This window comes from Podarcis melisellensis (genome assembly GCF_964234715.1).
Source record: "Podarcis melisellensis genome assembly, chromosome: Z".
Classification (NCBI taxonomy): Eukaryota; Metazoa; Chordata; class Lepidosauria; order Squamata; family Lacertidae; genus Podarcis; species Podarcis melisellensis.
The window spans coordinates 28,972,454-28,990,336 of NC_138547.1; the positions used below are offsets into that span (position 1 = coordinate 28,972,454).

General features: G+C 43.5%; 1 long non-coding RNA gene across 1 annotated transcript in view; it reads right to left on the bottom strand.

Moving 5' to 3' along the window:
* Positions 1-276: 276 nt before the first annotated feature.
* LOC309362056 overlaps positions 277-17,883 on the bottom strand; it is a 91,594-nt gene continuing 73,987 nt past the window's right edge. The window contains exon 3 of the long non-coding RNA XR_014164751.1: positions 277-2,277. This is a non-coding gene — a long non-coding RNA (uncharacterized lncRNA). The remainder of the gene's footprint in view (positions 2,278-17,883) is intronic.

Below are 17,883 nucleotides of genomic sequence, written 5' to 3' on the forward strand. Positions count from 1 at the left end.
CCCCCCCCCGTCATCAGGCTTCTCATTCTGAAACATTGTTTCCTGTCTGGTGGTCTCTTGCACATCATACCATTGGAACCCCACAAGAGTTCCAGAGTTTAAACAAATTTGCCCATGGAAGCCCATCTCTCTCTCTCTCTCTTTCTCTGCTCTGTAAATGCTGCTGCTTTTGATGACGCATGGAAAATGACATGGCAGAAAGGTGCAAATCAGAGCCAGAACCAATTGGAAGGGAAAATACTGCAAGGAGTGTCTGGTTTTATAGGGTCTTTATTTCTTATTAAGATGGTGTATATACCACCCTTTCCACAAACCACAGTTTACAGGATAATCAAATAAAAGCACAGAAAGTAACCCAGTCCTCAAAAACAACAGCTTGTACCAATCACTAAATAGCAATTATTATTAATAGGAACAGCCAGTAGTCCATTTGTAGAATCAGGTCTCTCCACCTCTAAACATTTGCTGAAACTATAAAGAGATGGACAAGATACACCTCAGAAAGGAGGGAGTTCCACATTTTAAGAGCCGCAACTGAAAAGGCCCTTCCATTGCACAGAACTTTGAATTTTGTACCATTGTTTCTTCTAAAGATGCTTTAGAATTTAGAGGTTGTAATGGGTTGTTTTCAGTGGACAACATGCTTATAAATTCCTGGACATACAAGCTACTTTTTATCACCCTGAATTAATATTAAGGTTTTATTTTTAAATGCCCCTTCAAGTTAAATTTTTAAAATTGGCATTAAATGCTTTGGTTTGGTGTTTTGGTTTTTTTTTTTTTTTTAATCCTTGCCATGTTTTGGTACGACAGCCAAAATTTCATTTGACATCTCAGCTGCAGTTTTGTCTCAATGTCCTTTGGCTAGCCATAGTCCCTACCTCACAGAGTTTTCTGAGGATAAGAAAGGGGAAGGAAACTCTCTGTATACATCATCTTGAGGTTCTTGGGAAAAGAGCAAATGCATATTGGAAATAAAAAAATGATGGCAAGTACCTGCAATGGAGCCACCTCCATTGCGTCATGGTGCTCTCTCTCAGCTTAATAATAATGATGATGGGTGAGATCCAATGTAGCATCAGCACAAGAACTGGGGTAGGCTGGTATTGTTGCTCAAGCTATTTTAATTGTGCAAGCAGAAAAATAGGTGCAGGCCTCGTAAAAGTAGAAAAAAATATACAATAGGTCAATACTGCAACACTTTTGTCACTCCAAGCCACTTAGTGGACTTGCTATATTAGGAAAGGGGTTCCCACTGGCAGAATGATTGTTGCATTTGCAGGCTGCCACAATCACATCTTAATAATAATAATAATAATAATAATAATAATAATAATAATACAAAATGTATATCTCAATAGATTGTCATAAGCTCTCTAAGCAATTTAAAACCAACACTGGAAGCATAAATAAAAGAAGGTCAAAAACAGATATTTAGAAACATTCAAAAGATAAGTAAAAACACATGTTCCTCATGTGTAATATTCCACTCGTCTACTAAAAGTAGCCAGAGCGGCATATGATATAATAATAAAACCATATAATATCATCCAGAAAAATGCAGTTTGCAGCATATACATTTACTTCACAGGGCTGCTGTGAGGATAAAAATGTAAACAACCCCATGCTCATTGTCCTGAACTCATTGGAGAAAGAGAAAGAAAATGTGAAAAATACATGAATGCTCTTCAGAAGTACTTCTGACCTTTCACTGGTGGGCAAATAACCTGCCCTGTCTTCTCATCTACACTGGGCATGTTGTTTTTACTTAGTCCAATACGGTATTCATTTGTGATGCTCATCACAACAAACTTCCAAGCGTTGAAGTGAGCTCCACCAGAACTTGAAAATACACTTTCAGCATCCTTATATGTTTTATATTTGTTCTTGCTGACAAACCTGGGTGGAATAAGGGCATTCACGTGTAACCGGGAAAGAGAATCACATTTTCAATATACAAAAGACCATTCCACTTTGTGGACAAAATACCGTAATAGTCATTCTAGGAAAGGGGGCAAAAGTTTGGAGTTATATATAGCTGTAATTCCTGCCCAGGACTTTCTGGATGCATGACCCCAGAGGTTACAAAAAGCCAGTAAAATCAGCCGAGGAGAAACACCTGTGTTAGGACGTAAGACGATGGAAGCAGCCAGTGTGGAATGCCTGGCTGGCTGGTTGCACCATTGGGCCAACGATTGGTTGCCAAGCAACCCAGCATCCTTTATTGAACAGCAAACTTCCTTGGGCCTTCCTTGCCTGTTCCTCAGAGCTAGTTACCTAGTAAGGAGAAAAAGAAATCATTACTTTGCTAATGTTCTTCCTACACGCACTGTCTATCCTTTCACCATTCAAGAGGCCAGGTTGTGGCACTGCAATATATACCAGCTTAAACCAAGAAATGAATGAAGCTTTTTGCATCAGATAAATTCCAAAAGCCACACTTGAGCAATACTGTTATTATGCCCCATCCAAATGACATAAGATAGTGAGCAAATTTCTGAGTTTCCCAGAATTCTTCATCAGGCTCAAAGTTAAGAAATGGGAGGGGGAGAAGGGAAACTGGCTGGATGCTGAGCCTCAAAGACTGTCTTAAGGCATAGTCATAAGTAGGAGGAAACCAGACTTAACCATATTAGGTTCAATTGTATACTATGCAGATGGAACACACAATGACTGGCTCCTCAATTTTGAGCTGTAGGTTTTCATATTTCTGAAAGCTGTTGTGCAGCATAAAGCCTTCATAGCATTTTGGCTAATCCAGTTAGGTCTGCTATCCTATACAAACACAGGCCCTATCTGTGCTATACATTTAACACAGTATCATACTACTTCAACAGTCATAGCTTCCTCAAAGTATACAGAGAATCAAAAGCAGCCAGCAAAGTGGCAGCAACGTCCAGCAGCATCCAGCAAGCAGACACCTCTTGGGTCTCTGCTGCCCAAAGCAGCTGCCTCACCTCACCTCATGGACTGGGAACTGTTAATTTGTTAAGAATGCTATGAGTTGTTAGAAGACCTCCCTCATTGCTCCTTCAATGGGGATTTTTAAGCAGAGGTTGGATGGCCACCTATCATGGATGCTTTAGCTCAGATTCCCTCATTGCAGGAGGCTGGGCTGGATGACCCTAGGGGTCCCTTCAAACTCTACAATTCTATGATGCGATGGTTCCAGCTATTAACAATATAATTATGTGCTCCAGTCCCCTTTACCAATATACGAACAAATGTTGAACTACATTTGTCTGGATCTGCAACCCTGTAAAGTTTTAGATGCTCATACGCAGTGTGGAGAGAAAAGCAAGCTATATTAAAACAGGGTCATAAAATAAAAAGCTGACCAAAATCCTCCAAAGGAAGCAACTACCATAGAAATAGTTATCCAAATAAAATGGTTCATATCTTATAATGGAATCACATGTGCTATTTTTTTCTCATAGTATGGAAAATGTCCCATATGAAGCAGCCTTCAGTAAATAGACAAAAATAAAGGGGAGATCATTTTTTCTGAAATTTCCCAAAGGGAAACAAAGTGTAGCAATAAATATTAAATTTCATCTTTTTTTCTTGTTTCCTTTTCTTCCCCCTCTTTCTTTTCTTAATTCATGATAAGCAGGACTGTTGAAAGAGCAAATTATTTCTTTGCTAAGGCAAGAAAACTCATGTCAGATATATAAGATTAGACAAAATCACCATATCAGTTACAGCAGTAAACCATTTGTCAGATGACTGGTGGGGTTTTTGGTTTTTTTATTAGTGTTTCATTTTTTGCATGACCCTTCAGATGGCCTGATCCTAATCAAGCACTTTCACCCTTCGAATACAAGCCCCACACTGTGCGTAAAAAACAAACCGTTTTTGTTGATTTTTAAACATACATGAAAATAAGATACACTGGTGAACGGTGAAGTATAGGATAGGGTACAGTAAAGAACTCTGTAGAATTGGATAGGGTGCAAATTAAGGGCAACCAAAAAGATAAGGGAATTGGAGTAGCTTCTCTACAACTAGGACAGGAGAGAATTCAAATCCAGTTTGCATTCAAAGGCAAAGCTACCAATTTCTGAAACTATATGCTAACTGGAACACAGCCATCCTATAAAATTCCCACTTCCTACTTACTTGGAAGCTGAGGAATAGCATTAGGATAAGGGTCTCCATGTCACATTACTTTGGCGAGAAGGACACCGTATGTCTCTTTAAAGCAAATTCTGACTTGATGGAACTTTGCGGCACAATGCCTGACCTGATGGAGCGTCGGCTTCTGTGTTAATATTTAAAACCTTATTGCTCAGACTCATTTTCAGCCACTTTGCAGTAGCATAGTAAATATGAATTGGACTGTGACCTGGGAACTCCATGAAATCATCATCCAAACTGTTATGCTGTGTGCTGACATCTGCACATAGCCGCCTTTTTCTGGGCCAGTTTGATTGTCTTCCAGCAGGGCTGCGCACAACCCCCCAGATTTGCCCCATGGCTCTGAGCTGAGTTCCCCCCATCAGGCCAACCCACCCTGCACCAACCCGGGGGGTCACCCACCACACCTCAGAACTAGTTCCAAATTAATTTGGGGTGGGGCTAATGTTTAATTAGGGAGGATCCTAATTAAACATGTGTGTCTCCTTCCCTAGAGGAGGGGGCGGGTCAATTCTGCAGGGTGCTTCTTCACAAGAGGCTTCTCTGAGGGAAAGAACCATGCCGTGTGTGCGCTCACACAAGTAACATGCATGCCAATCACATACATGAACATAAATGAACCCAGTGTTCAAATTACAGGGCCCCGACTCCCTTACTTAGGATTCTAAATCCTTAGCTATTGTGTTAGAATCCTTGGGGTTTATAATGTGACTATAATGAGGGTTAATCAGAGAGTCCACCTTGTGGGTTTAATTCCCCCCATCATCTGAGCTATAGTATGCATTGCAAGCAATAAAGCACATAGGTGATTAAATGGATGAAGTAGATGGATTGGGTCCCTTTGCCTCACCCACATACTCATACCCACAGGCACCCACTAGTTGGCTGGTGGAGGGGTTGGGGAATAGAGTAAGAATCATGCACACGAACATACACACACAGACATGGATGTACACACACAAGCAAAAGACCCTTGCATGAAACCAGAAGACTTCCCCTTTTAAAGCAAAGAATACACTGGGGATAGATTAAATAAGGCCTACAACAGAGGGAAGTGAGTTCTGCACTGCAAAGCCTCCCGCAGTCGAGACTTGATAGCCTGCTGACTTCAGACGAAATATGCTAGCCCTTCACAGTTGGCATTGTGCAAGAGCAGATCAAGTCTCAATTCAGCACTCAACTGCATTCTTAACATACAGCAGCAGCCTTTATCCAAAACATAAGAATATGACCAAAAAATAGCTTGCACCAGTTCAGTGGCAGTGAATCCTATAAACATGGCCAGCACTAGAGACTGGTACCCTTGAGCAGTTCCTCAGAAAGACCCACCATTAATACCTACCTAGGGTTCCCCATTGCACTTTTTTCTGGTGCACTGATCAGAGACACAGGTGCCTGAGTGTAGCTGCCTTTTTAATTTCCCACAATGTACTGTATCCAGGGGCATTGTGTAATAGCAACTAGACCCCAAAGCTTAATGCTCTTTCGAACACTGATCACCAGGACTCACCAGTGGAGGAGGAGGAGATACACCAGAGGGCTCATTGCCTAGGGTCCCCTCACACCTGGAACCCACCCTGCCTATCAAGGATGAGACCATCTTGCAGGAGGGCTGGGAACCCTTCACAACTGTTTATATTGATATCGTTTCAGCATGCCAAATTTGCTAAACTAGCTGCTCCATGGTAGAGAAGAAGTAGTCCACATAGAATGTGCTGTTACAATCGTTATAATGTTGTTCTACTCTGCAACAGCCAGTCAGACAGACGGACGGACTGACTGACTGACTGACTGACTGACTGACTGACTGACTGGAAAAATGCAAATATCCTTTGTGCAAGTGCAACAAGCTGAAAAACGAGTCACAACAGTCCCCCAAATTGCTACTGGGAAGCAGCAGCTGTAACCAAGGATGTCCTGGGTCCAATTTGTTTCTTCCATGTGGCTGTATCCCTGGGGAAGCTCAGGCTGATCAGTGTGGAAGATTCAGCCCAGAATCGGTTAGTGAAAGGCAAAGAAGACACAGGAATGGCAGGAGCTGCCTCATATCAGGTCAGACTATTTTGGGGACAATAAGTCTCCAGGAATATAGACAGAAGTCTTTCATAAGCAACTACTACATGGTGCTTTTTGAAGTTAGAGAAACCAAGAACTGGATCTAGGATCTTCTACATGCAATGCATCTTTGTTATTACAGAGTGACTGTTCATCTTTTGCCTCACCTGCAACACCCAGTTGTCACCATCTGCACCCGTATCTCCAAGTTGGAGCTGGGATATCATTCTCTTTATTTCTGAAGTTCAGGCCGTGAGTGCTGTCGCTTATGGAGCCAAAATATCAGCAGTGTTGGAGGAGGGGGCTTGAGGTTTGCTCTCAAGTCACAGAATTCTGACTGATAGTGGGCATGGTGGGAAAGTGAATGGCATGGAGTGACTATGGATGGGATATAATGGTGACTCTGCCTAATCCTCACTTTCTGAAACAATATGAAAAATGAAACAAAAAAATTATTGAAAAATTCCCGCTTCTCCAAATTTTGCAATGCAGCTTTTCAGCAAAATAGTATGTACAAAAAGACACATGCTAGGGTAAAGTGTGCATAAAAATGCATGGGCTGGTGAAAATGACATACAGGAATGCATTCCATTAAGGAACATTGCTCTGCAAAAAATGTGTATATTAGGCAAAATTGCTTACAGGTGTGTATATTAGGATAAATTTGCAGTAAAAGACTGGTGAACTTTCACAGGCTTAAAAGAAAGAGCTGTACTTAAGACTGGGAAAATGAGAAACTGAGAGAAATGTACAAGCCTACCCATCCCTAAGTAACTGAGGTGCTGAAGAGGGAGCACTCCACATGCTTCAAGGACCCATGAAGGACCCACTTGTGGCATTATAACAGTCAGGGTTTTGCCATGTGCAGCAGCCAACTACGTGGCAAGGGTTCATTGAACGTGATGGTATCACTCCACTCATCTGCTTCAACAAGGTGTTACCAGGGGGTGCAGGGATGAAAAGCAGATTGGTGACAGCAGACTGGTCACTTCTTAACTAGTTTTATCCTTAATTAGAACATCAGAACTTTCCTACTGACCCAGACCAAAGTTCTATCAAGTCTAGCATCCTGTTTCTCCATGCAAAGAATCAGATGCCTCTGGGAAGCCTGCAAGCAGGACATGAAGGCAATAGCCCACTATTCAGTGGCCTACTGCCTCTGAAACTGGAGGCTCCATTCAGTTATTGTGGCTTCATTGCCATGGATACCATGAGTCAGCTATTTAGCACAATCCATATCTAACTATATCTATACAGCTACATAAAAGGTAAAGGGACCGGTGACCATTAGGTCCAGTTGTGGCCGACTCTGGGGTTGCGGCGCTCATCTCGCTTTATTGGCTGAGGGAGCTGGCATACAGCTTCCGGGTCATGTGGCCAGCATGACTAAGCCACTTCTGGTGAACCAGAGCAGCGCAGAGAAATGCCATTTACCTTCTCGCTGGAGCGGTACCTATTTATCTACCTGCACTTTGATGTGCTTTCGAACTGCTAGGTTGGCAGAAGCAGGGACTGAGCAACGGGAGCTCACCCCGTCGTGGGGATTCAAACCGCTGACGTTCTGATCGGCAAGTCCTAGGCTCTGTGGTTTAACCCACAGCGCCACCTGTGTCCCTATGCAGCTACATAGAAGCTTACAATCTAAGTTTTGATAGTGGGAAAGAGAACTGAAAGAGGGGTCAGGAGAGACAGAAGAAAGAACAGAATCATAAAACTTGAAGGGGCCTTGCAAGTCATATAGTGCAAGCCCTGTGCTTAATGCAGGATTTGCAGTGGAGAAGGCAGCTTCGGCATCCCCAGCGAATGGCCCTGCAACCTTTGCTCTACCTCCAGTGGTAGAGCTCATACTCACATTGGGCATTGAAGAACATATTTAAAGCACATGGCTTCTCCCAACAAATTCTGGGAACCAGGGCCAGTGCATCAAATTTTGCTGCTTGAGGCGAAATGGGAAGTGCTGCTCCACCCTGCTGCTGCTGCCACACCACCCAGCTCACCCTGCAGCCACCACTGCTGGAGGCAGCAAGGTGCACCCAATGGGACACCAGCATGAGGGCTTCTGCCACCTGATGCTGCTGCTGCTTCACTCCACCTCATGGGTGGGCCAGGACAACTGGGAACTGTAGCTTACCCCTCACAGAGCTACAATTGCCAGCACCCTTAAATTAAATACATGTCCCAGGATTCTTTAGGGGAGACATATTATTTACATTGTGCTTTTCAATATGGATGTAACCAAAGAAAGGAGGGAATGGCCATCAAGGAGCATTCACACATGCTGAATTTTTGCTATGGTTGGGAGTGGAGGCTGCCATTTATACTTGTATTATTCTGCTTGTGCACTGTCTCTCTGTTTTAAATGCATGCATGCACACATGCGCGAGCACGCACACAAACACACACACACACAGAGGATCTGTGCAAAGCTGTTAAGAATTACACTGCTGATGGGGGAAACAGTAATCCCTGCTTGCTTTGATGTTCAGGGAGGGGGAGCAGAGAGACAAAGCAAAGAGAGACAGAGCACAGATGATGTTCATGTTACTAAGACTTTATTACACTTAATAAAACACACTACAGCGCGTTCACTAGTATACTATGAAGTCTTCATAAATCACATTGCCTGCTCGACATGTGTCAAAATAAAGTCGCATAATACAAAACAGGAGAAAATATTCCCAGTCCTGTGTATTTGTTCACTTGTGTCATTGGCTTATGGTAGATGACTTGTCTGATCATTACTGCAAGCCAGAAAGATTCCTGGTTGCTAAATATACCTGTTTATATTCATTAGTGGTATGGAATCTGTAATCCTGCAGATGTTGCTGAACTCCAGTTCCCATCATTTCTAGACAGCATGGCCAATAGTCAGGGATGGTGGGAGCTGCAGTCCAGCAATATCTGGAGAGCAACAGATTATATTATTATTATTATTATTATTATTATTATTATTATTATTATTAACCACACATTGTAAGCAGATGGGAATGGGAGGGGGAATCCATAGGGTATAGTCAAGGGGTGGAAGGCTGTGTGCTACAGAGACTTGGAAGGCACTGCTTGTCAGCTGGTAAAGGGCAGCTGAATCAGTATCAAAAGCAAGGATGAGCCTGAGGTAGGGCCAGGGCCAGCTCAAGACATTTTGCTGCCTGAGGCAAAGGATAAGACAGCACCCTCTCCCAAGGAAGACATAGAAGCTGATTGGAATGGCAATGGAATCTTACTCCAATACTGGTGAAAGGCCAGTGTATTCCACTGCACTGGAGGGCAGCAGGCTAGTGTATAGGGTACAGCACACAGCACATGGCACTCACAACTGTGTTCCTTCCCTGAACCTCACCATCTGCCACCTGAGGCAGCTGCCTCACTCTGCCTCATTGTAGAGCTGGCCCTGGGTAGGAGTATTAGGCAACACTCCGTGCTCAAAGTTTATAGGGGGGCAGAGGGGAAGCTGGGGCCTCTTACTTTCTGTGGGGATTCCCCTCCTAGATACGATTTTAAAAGGCTACTAGGAGTATGATTTGGCTGCAATTTGGAGTAGTCAGAGGGTGGGGTTTGTGTGTATCATTAAGCCCCCTCCTCTCCCCGATAATCTGAGCACTCTAAAGGGATAGGTGGGGGCTTCTGCTGTTCACACAAAGGGATGCAGAGAGGTAAGAAGGTCTGACCTTCCCATATTGATTCAGAGCAACCAATTGAATCTTTGGCTCATATCAATGTGTTGCACTCTCTTGCCAGTGCATCTCTGCAATGCATTGAGCCAAAATCCAGCACATCCTCAGCAAGCCTTGTTTTTCTGGTTTTTTTAAAATACCCCTTTGAAAAGGACACACTTCCCTTCTTTCCTGCACCCCCCCCCAGCAAACATTTGCAGTATTTCTGCCCCTCCCCAAAAAGTATTTCACTGAGGTTCCAGCGCCATGGCATGCTTTATGGGAGCCCTGCAAAGAGAACTCCCGTCAGCTGCTTAGCCCAACAGCATAAATTTGATCTCGCAATTAGTATTCAGCTCAGCATCCTGGATAGAAACCAATGTTGCAGCCAAGAGGTGGTTTAAAACACATAAATCATAGATCAATGACAGAACTCTAAGCACTGGATAGATTACAAAAGTAAGCTTTAGTTAAAAATAGATTAACCATTTCCCTCCAGGAATTCCTTCTGCCAAAAAAGAAAAGAGAAAAAAAAGAAACCCTATATATTAAACAAATAAAATTGCATGTTATCCAAGGATTTCCCCCCATACTAATATATGCATATAGTAGATTAATTGCCTTTTTCCTTGACATTTAACATTCTGGTTAAAGAAATGTTGTATCATGCTATTTGAGTGGAAAATAATACACAGCACAGAAAGCAAAAGAGAAAGAGAAAAAGAAAGAAATAACTAAAAATATAGCATGAGCCAACAATAGCAGCAGCTTTGGAACAATTGCTGCAGAAAATCAGGCTATTTCTGATGCATTTGGTTTTGGTTTGAATTGTTCAAATAGGCTCCTGAGGTCAACAAAGGCTGAGGCACAGCTACAATTGAGCTCGTCCAATTGTATATTTCTTTTAAGTCTTGTTGGAAGAAGAGGTAGTAAATCTATTTCAGGAGACATAAGGAACTTTATTATACCAGTTCAGACTATTGGTCCTTCTAGCTCAGAATTATCTACATGTCTGGCAGCAGCTCTTTGGAGTTTTAGATGAACCTTTTCCTACCTCATCTAGAGCCAATGCTAGGAACTGAACCTGAGACCTTCTGCTTGCAAACTGTGCACGGTCACTCAGCTGTGGTCCTTTCCCTGATGTAGGGTGAACATATGAAGCTGCCTTATACTGAGTTAGATTGTTCTTCCATCTAGTTCAGTGTTGCCTACACTGACTAGCAGTGACTCTCCATGTTTTCAGATGGGGGCCCTTCCCAGAGCTACGTGGAGGTACCAAAGATTGAACTCGAGATGTGGGGGGATCAGGTGTGGGGATCAGGTGTGGGATGAGAGAAAGAATGCATGGATCGGGAGGATGGGTGGTGGTAAAAAGAGCACAAAGGTCAGGCAGGGGGTGGGATAAAGAGCATGTGTTGTAAGGGGGTGGGGGCAGAAAGACTGCATGGATATCCCGCTTCCCTGTCCCAAAAATTTGGGCGGTATGGTGTTCTAGAATCTAGACAGCCTCACATTGTAAGCCCTATCAGAGGTATGAAGGCCTAGCACTAGAACGGTCAGTGTACAGTGGTACTTCAGGTTAAGTACTTAATTCATTCCAGAGGTCCGTACTTAACCTGAAACTGTTCTTAACCTGAAGCACCACTTTAGCTAAAGGGGCCTCCTGCTGCCGCCGCGCCGCCAGAGCACGATTTCTGTTCTCATCCTGAAGCAAGGTTCTTTACCTGAAGCACTATTTCTGGGTTAGCAGAGTCTGTAGCCTGAAGCGTATGTAACCTGAAGTGTATGTAACCTGAGGTACCACTGTATAAGCAAGAATACACACTACTCAGCCATCTCTTATTTTCAGGTAAGAAAAAGCAAGAGACCAACCCCACCCCTCAATTATTTTGAACTAATGCAGATTATGAAGGAAACTGAGTTGTTTGTCCTTCCCCCACAAAAAGCCTCCAGACCGAGTTGTCTGCAATTTGGCAGGCTTCCTCCATACCCTCCAACATTTCTCTGATGAAAATAGGGACGACCTAAGGAAAAGTGGGACATTCTGGGATTAAATCAGAAACCGGGACAGCTTCTGTAAATCCAGGACTGTCCCAGGAAAATAAAGACACTTGGAGGGTCTGTTACTCTGTGCCTGTAAATTTCATTGACCAAAAGCAGAGGTAGAGTATTGCCATGTTTATTGTTTTGTTTTTATATAATTTTTGAAACTCTAATAAATATCTTTTTTTAAAAAATAGAGTATTGCCATGTTTACATTATCCATTATAGTGATTAGGCAACCTGGAGCTTCACAGAATGTATTGGAGAACAAATTATGGACCAAAGTAGAGAAAGAGCACAGGGTGGCTAAGAAGCATCAAAATTTTAAAGATTGCACAGGTGCAAATACAAAGCAATCTTGGGTCCAATGTACACCCCTAATACAAATTGGAAGATAAGTCAATTTCTCACTTATAACTAGAAATCAGCTTTTATGGCATATTCTATATCTCTTTATATAAAAAAAAAACAACCTGTGAATATTTTTCATGTACTCCTTAGAACAGAACAGCCTTTTGACTAAAATAAATGATTTAAACTCAACATTGACAGACAGACACCCTGGAATATGTATGTTTTTCTTTTAGAATTCTAGACAACCAAAACAACATCAAATGATAAAAGGAGACAGAATTCATATATAAAAGCTTTTCACCCAAGACGTTTCTCTCTCATTAAATACGTACTGCAATATTTGATTGGTTCAAGAAGAATGATCAAATAAAAAAGGTGGGTTGGGAGGAGAGAGACCAAACTTCTCCATGTTGGATTTCCCAAATTTTGATCAAACAAGCAGGACTGAATTTTGAAAGTTATTACTGCATGAGACTATGACTGTCTACTGTTAGTTTAACTAAATTAAAGATCGTGTCGTGTAAATCCTGAAATAAAATAATCATCACCAAACACCCATGTTTACTTCAGATATTTTAACAACCTGTGAGTAATGAAAAGGTGGTTGTGGTAAGGAATGTTGTGTTGTGAAGTCAACTGAGCCCTTTTCCTAGATCTCTGGCATGGTGAAGAATGTTCTAAATTCATAAGAAGAGTGTGGAAAGTAAGGTAAAGGTAAAGGGACCCCTGACCATCAGGTCCAGTTGTGGCCGACTCTGGGGTTACGGCGCTCATCTCGCTTTTTTGGCCGAGGGAGCCGGCGTACAGCTTCCGGGTCATGTGGCCAGCATGACTAAGCCGCTTCTGGCGAAACCAGAGCAGCGCATGGAAACGCCATTTACCTTCCCGCTGGAGCGGTACCTATTTATCTATATGCACTTTGACGTGCTTTCGAACTGCTAGGTTGGCAGGAGCAGGGACCGAGCAACAGGCGCTCACCCAGTCGCGGGGATTTGAACTGCTGACCTTCTGATCGGCAAGTCCTAGGCTCGGTGCTTTAACCTACAGCACCACCTGCGTCCCAGTGTGGAAAGTAGATTGTTTTAAAGCAGGGGTGAGGTACAAGGGTGGAGGGGCTCACTGTGTTTATACCCCAAAAGGTCTTGCTTCTCCCATAGCCACAGCCTTGGATTCCAGCAGAAATCAGGCATGTCTCCCTCTCACAGTCTTCAGCCTGCTGCCTGCTTCTAGCTCACACACAAAACTCAGGGTTCCCCCTGGCACAGAGCCACTTCCTTTGTTATCCTAACAACCCATACTTAGAAGGCCATTAGCTTGCCGAGGACCTGGCATGGCTATTCCAGCCATTGAATCCTTGCTGGATTCAGGAGTTAGAAGGGGCTCAGGCATGCAGCCTAAACACACACACCCAACTCACAAAAAAATACCATTATAATAGCATTTTAAAATATAGGAGAATTTAATCCTGTAAGGTGCCACTGAAGATTGGATCCATGAGAGAATCTGATCCTGCATATTGCCGCTTACAGAGGAGCAGCAACTGGCACTGTGCAAGACTGGATCCTCCAGCTTAACTGCTGTTTAGTAGGAGGATCCAAACCTGCATGGCGCTGCTCTTTCGTGAGTGGATGCCCTGCATGCAAGAGAAATCTCTTATGAAGCAACAGCATGCACAGATTCAGATCCTCCAGCTGTTAAGTTGGAGATTCTGATGCTATGTAGCGCTGCTTTGGGCAAGGAGGACAGGAAATGCATCTCCCTACCTTCTCCCATGGGACATGGGTGGTGCTGTTGTGGGTTAAACCACAGAACCTAGGACTTACTGATCAGAAGGTTGGCGGTTCGAATCCCCGCAACGGGGTGAGCTCCCGTTGCTCGGTCCCTGCTCCTGCCCACCTAGCAGTTCGAAAGCACATCAAAGTGCAAGTAGATAAATAGGTACCGCTCTGGTGGGAAGGTAAACAGTGTTTCCGTGCACTGCTCTGGTTCACTGGAAGCGGCTTAGTCATGCTGGACACATGACCCGGAAGCTGTATGCCGGCTCCCTCGGCCAATAAAGCGAAATGAGTGCCGCAACCCCAGAGTCAGCCACAACTGGACCTGATGGTCAGGGGTCCCTTACCTTTACCTTATCCCACAAACATGCAGCCACCCAGAAACTTTTCACAGCTTCCCCATTCTTCTTGCTCATGCCTACCTCTTCTTCCTGCCTAACTTTCTTCCCCCGACAGCCCTGTATGTCTCTGGATTGCTCAACCCAACCTATAGTGATCTGGGGCTCTCTCAACCCAAGTCGAATAATGCCCAGATCGCTCTGAAAAGGTCTTATCTGGCCCTGGATTCAGGCCCTTGTCAAATCTACTATACAGCTCTACTCACTTCCATAACACTTTGAAAGATAGGAGGCCCCAGGGATGCAGCAGGAAAGGGATATGAATCCTTAAAGTTGTTATTTTGCGAATTTGTGTTCTTAATTCAGATTTAAGCCTCTTATCCAAAGTCACAAGCACAGTCCTCCTAAGAACTGCTTGAGTGAGTAAGAATTGTAGGAATGGATTTTCTATTCCTCCTGATCCCAAGTTTTCTTTTCTCTTTCGCACCCCACTTCCTGATTTCCTTTTTTGGCCAGTGTTAAGCTTGTTCTATTGGGGAGGGAAGGGGAGGGGAGGGAAATGCCAAGGACCGCTCTAAGTAAATGAAATGTGTCAGTGAAAAAATCAGGGTTAATTTTTAAAGACACGTTTCCCTCCAGCAACAATTCTCTTTAATTATTTCAATGTGAAACGCATTATAAAGCGTGTTTGTTTCCTGTTCTCAGCCCTTGGTGGCCGACATGAGATATTCAGGACACGGAGAGTGTTTCTCAGCTCTGGGTTAGCCAGGTTTACAAGGTGCTGAAAACACTCTCAGGTCTCATGAACGTAGCTTGAACTGAGTCAGGCCACCACTAGTACCTCATTGTGTTGGGCAAAACATGACCTAGAAGTCCTGTGCCAAGGGGACTGTAATTTAAACCCTTTCCAACTGATTTCTAACATATTTATATACGATAGCAACAGAGCTCATGCCTAAGCAAGAAATTGGGCTGATTAGCATTTTTTTTTTTCATGCAAAAACATTAAGTGTTGCTATTATAGGCTATTCAGCTCTAAATGCAGAAATATCTTTTCACCTGGGACTCCAGGGGAGCGGCATTTGCTGTTTTTTGTGGTGTGGCACGGCTACAGCCTGGTCCCAGGGGCCAACTCCTTCCCACACAATGGAGGGGATGTCTAATGCCTCCCTGTCTGGCTGTACTAGCCTGATGGGGATGATCTGGTTGAATGGGCCAATCAGGCTGCAGGGGAGGAAGCTGAACCAAGCCCGCCCCTGTAGTATTTAAAAGGGCAGCCTTGTGTAGTTCGCCCTCATTTGTTAGATTCACCACTCGCCCACCTAGACTGTAATTGGTCAGCCTGAAGGTGAGCAGTACCTTGCTATGGTTGACTTAGTGGCCGTATTCAGGGCCAGGGAGGAATTTTTTCCTGCAGACGAATTGGCCGGTCTGCAGTTTTTCACCTACCTCATAGTAACAGTCACAATTTGGGTGGATAAGCCATTGGGTTAGATCCTTAGCTGGTCAGGTTAAAGGGGTCCAGGAGGGGTGTCTCTGGGGGTCCACACAGGGGGTAATGGGCCACAGCATATCTCCCAATGGTGGCCCAAGTGGGATCATAGCATCTAGTCCATGTCAGGAGTGAATCCCCTGCTCTGGGTCAACTGCACTTTATTCATCAACCAGCAGGTGGGCTGCTTGATACCAGATACATTCCCAATGCCTTGGCCATCTGTACATCTGTAAACAATAAAAAATGTGGCCCACTTCAGCACAAATTTCCTGTGTTTATTTCTGAGGTTTTCCCCTCTGTACTAAAAGCATCATGCACCTGTGACAGAAAACAGAGGTGCAAACTTCTATTGGAAGTCAGAGAAAATGAGGTGGGAGAAGAATGGGAAGAGAGGGCACTATAACTTAACAATTCTGTTTCTGTTGCTCAAATTTTTCTTCAGGTTCACTTTACTACAGAGTTATCAGATACTGGCGTAGCAAAGCCTGTTCTCCTTTATTTCCAGCTCTGACTGGAACTAGGGATCAGGGCTAGAGCTCCAAATTTGATGGACACTTTGACATTGGAACTGCTTCCATGCCAGTGAATGCTCTGGTTGGTTCACCTAACCACAGTTCTCATCTGATTGGTGCCAGGTGGCTCCCAGTTTAACTATCCCACCCCCCAAGTACCCCTGGAATAGCCTCACTCTAGGGCACTTCCAGCCCATGTGGGCCTTATAAGGCCTTTCGGGGGTCCACAGCAGGGGGTAGAATTGAGAAACAGGTCTGTAGGCAGATATTCCTGTTTTCCAAATGAAAAAGCCCCAAATGTTGCAACCATTTGTCAAAAGTGAGTTACCCCAATTATTTGATTATTTTTAATTCCATTTCCTGAACCTTTCCCGGGTCTACAATATCCTTTCCCACAGCTGTTCTAGTCACAGGCTAAAACTGAACTTCATCCCACCCACTGTGTCTTGCTATACTGCTGTCAGTCCCTTTCTCTACTGTCTATCATATTTCACATGCCAAAGGTAGGAACTCCTGTTAGTTGTGCTTAGAGAAGAGCACAAATGAGGCTCAGCTACATCATGGGCTGTACCCAACATTATTTGTCCACTAGCACAAGGGCTCTTGAGCTAATGGAGGAGTGAGTCTTAATGTTGCACAACAGGAATTCAATGTAACAGTTGTGCTAGCAGAAACGCACAGCACCACAAATTGTGCAATCTATTCCACAACAAAGTTACCACCAGTTTGATTTTATGTTCTTTTGCACAATAATGTTCCAGCAGCACTAAACTTTTCACTAGTTTGACAAGTCCACTGCTAAGTGACTTCAACTTCATTAGATACAAACCCATCTGTTTAGCCTCCCATTCTGTTCCGCCACCACCACCATACAGCTTGTTTCAATCTACCAGTGGCCTAAAACACAAATAATTCTGGTTCATGGTTTCCTTTTTTTCTTAACATATTTGGAATTTAGGCAAAGGCTAATGACTGAATTGGCTAGCAGTCCTCAAACAAAGTTTATGAGCAGGAATATGAGTAATAATATAGGGCAGTCTATGGTAATAATACAGGGTGCGCTATCCAAGTCATTCTCTTTGAATTGGCAAATATTCACAGGAAGTCTTTTCAATCCCCTTTTCAAAACGGGGATGGTTAAATTGGGCAGCTTACATTGCTAAGAGGGTGCTATTTATAGCGCCATTATTCGGGAGGAAATCGGAAGTTCGGAATGACAGCAGAAATGACATGACATTGTCTTTCACGTTCACCTGCGGAAACATCTAGGTCATCCAAGGAATGAGTTAAAAGTCTAGAAAGGAAGCAAACACTACCATAGCTGTCTGTCATCTTGCAAAGAGATTTTTCATCTGGCGCTTAACATGATTTTTTATTATTATTAACAAAAACTGAAATAAGAACATCTCCCTCCAACCCCCAAATATTCTCATGTCCTTAAAGATACTGGAAATTTCAGACAAAAGTTTTTCAACCTTTTTTTTTTATTAGTGGAAATTCAAAGTCCCTTGGGGGAACAAA